Below are 2,500 nucleotides of genomic sequence, written 5' to 3' on the forward strand. Positions count from 1 at the left end.
TGAAATATAGTAAACTATGGAGGCATTCCTTAAAAAGAATGTCTCAGACAATAAAATTTTCTGTTGAAAACATTGTTTTTGCAGTTTTGTGTCTCTGAGCTAAAAAAAACTGCTTTTGGCAGCTGTGGGATTCGAACCCACGCCCCCGAAGAGACTGGAGCCTTAATCCAGCGCCTTAGACCGCTCAGCCACGCTACCTTCTGCAGTTACAGTTGCTGCTTCCTTTGTTTTGCAAGGTTTTATCATCTTAAAAACAATCAGAATATGCAGAAACAAAAGCATGCACTCTCTCCCATGAAAAAGATCCCTTTCATGCTAGCTATGAAACTCTGAAACAGACAATGACCATTCGGTAACACAGGAAAGCGCAAAGCAATGGCAGCTGAAAGACAGCATTAAGCATGTTCCAGCATGGGACCAATCTGAGATGGGGTTGTTGCAAAAGCTTGACTGGCAGTGGTGGGATTTGAACCCACGCCTCAACAGAGACTGGAGCCTAAAACCAGCGCCCTAGACCACTCGGCCACACTACCTCTCACAATAACCTCCTTTGTCTGCTTTGGAAAAATGAAGGCTACACTGTTTTGACAAACAAACAGAAAATTGTGTGCAATTGCAGTGTTCCCAGATTGGTTGTCTGGTTGTAACATAAGCTTCCTTGTAAATGTTGTCATGAAAAAACTTTGAGTGAAGTATTTGATGCGAAAATCCACAAATATGCTGAAATATAGTAAACTATGGAGGCATTCCTTAAAAAGAATGTCTCAGACAATAAAATTTTCTGTTGAAAACATTGTTTTTGCAGTTTTGTGTCTCTGAGCTAAAAAAAACTGCTTTTGGCAGCGGTGGGATTTGAACCCTCGCCCCCGAAGAGACTGGAGCCTTAATCCAGCGCCTTAGACCGCTCTGCCACGCTACCTTCTGCAGTTGCAGTTGCTACTTCCTTTGTTTTGCAAGGTTTTATCATCTTAAAAACAATCAGAATATGCAGAAACAAAAGCATGCACTCTCTCCCATGAAAAAGATCCCTTTCATGCTAGCTATGAAACTCTGAAACAGACAATGACCATTCGGTAACACAGGAAAGCGCAAAGCAATGGCAGCTGAAAGACAGCATTAAGCATATTCCAGCATGGGACCAATCTGAGATGGGGTTGTTGCAAAAGCTTGACTGGCAGTGGTGGGATTTGAACCCACGCCTCAACAGAGACTGGAGCCTAAATACAACGCCTTAGACCACTTAGCCACACTACCTCTCACAACAACCTCCTTTGTCTGCTTTGGAAAAATGAAGGCTACAGTGTTTTGACAAACAAACAGAAAATTGTGTGCAATTGCAGTGTTCCCAGATTGGTTGTCTGGTTGTAACATAAGCTTCCTTGTAAATGTTGTCATGAAAAAACTTTGAGTGAAGTATTTGATGCGAAAATCCACAAACATGCTGAAATATAGTAAACTATGGAGGCATTCCTTAAAAAGAATGTCTCAGACAATAAAATTTTCTGTTGAAAACATTGTTTTTGCAGTTTTGTGTCTCTGAGCTAAAAAAAACTGCTTTTGGCAGCGGTGGGATTTGAACCCACGCCCCCGAAGAGACTGGAGCCTTAATCCAGCGCCTTAGACCGCTCGGCCACGCTACCTTCTGCAGTTGCAGATGCTGCTTCCTTTGTTTTGCAAGGTTTTATCATCTTAAAAACAATCAGAATATGCAGAAACAAAAGCATGCACTCTCTCCCATGAAAAAGATCCCTTTCATTCTAGCTATGAAACTCTGAAACAGACAATGACCATTCGGTAACACAGGAAAGCGCAAAGCAATGGCAGCTGAAAGACAGCATTAAGCATATTCCAGCATGGGACCAATCTGAGATGGGGTTGTTGCAAAAGCTTGACTGACAGTGGTGGGATTTGAACCCACGCCTCAACAGAGACTGGAGCCTAAATCCAGCACCTTAGACCACTCGGCCACACTACCTCTCACAACAACCTCCCTTGTCTGCTTTGGAAAAATAAAGGCTACAGTGTTTTGACAAACAAACAGAAAATTGTGTGCAATTGCAGTGTTCCCAGATTGGTTGTCTGGTTGTAACATAAGCTTCCTTGTAAATGTTGTCATGAAAAAACTTTGAGTGAAGTATTTGATGCGAAAATCCACAAACATGCTGAAATATAGTAAACTATAGAGACATTCCTTAAAAAGAATGTCTCAGACAATAAAATTTTCTGTTGAAAACATTGTTTTTGCATTTTTGTGTCTCTGAGCTAAAAAAAACTGCTTTTGGCAGCAGTGGGATTCGAACCCACGCCCCCGAAGAGACTGGAGCCTTAATCCAGCGCCTTAGACCGCTCGGCCACGCTACCTTCTGCAGTTGCAGTTGCTGCTTCCTTTGTTTTGCAAGGTTTTATCATCTTAAAAACAATCAGAATATGCAGAAACAAAAGCATGCACTCTCTCCCATGAAATAGATCCCTTTCATGCTAGCTATGAAACTCTGAAACA

General features: G+C 41.9%; 4 non-coding genes across 4 annotated transcripts; all 4 read right to left on the reverse strand.

Annotated features, from left to right (window-relative positions):
* Positions 1–451: 451 nt before the first annotated feature.
* On the reverse strand, positions 452–533 carry trnal-uag (transfer RNA leucine (anticodon UAG)). The gene has a single exon. It is a non-coding gene; the product is annotated as a tRNA-Leu (tRNA).
* Positions 534–1,558: 1,025 nt separating this feature from the next.
* trnal-aag (transfer RNA leucine (anticodon AAG)) lies at positions 1,559–1,640 on the reverse strand. The gene has a single exon. It is a non-coding gene; the product is annotated as a tRNA-Leu (tRNA).
* A 253-nt stretch (positions 1,641–1,893) lies between these two features.
* trnal-uag (transfer RNA leucine (anticodon UAG)) lies at positions 1,894–1,975 on the reverse strand. Its single transcript has one exon. It is a non-coding gene; the product is annotated as a tRNA-Leu (tRNA).
* Positions 1,976–2,279: 304 nt separating this feature from the next.
* On the reverse strand, positions 2,280–2,361 carry trnal-aag (transfer RNA leucine (anticodon AAG)). The gene has a single exon. It is a non-coding gene; the product is annotated as a tRNA-Leu (tRNA).
* Positions 2,362–2,500: the final 139 nt, after the last annotated feature.

Source organism: Salminus brasiliensis, chromosome 22 (assembly GCF_030463535.1).
Source record: "Salminus brasiliensis chromosome 22, fSalBra1.hap2, whole genome shotgun sequence".
In the NCBI taxonomy this organism is placed as follows: domain Eukaryota; kingdom Metazoa; phylum Chordata; class Actinopteri; order Characiformes; family Bryconidae; genus Salminus; species Salminus brasiliensis.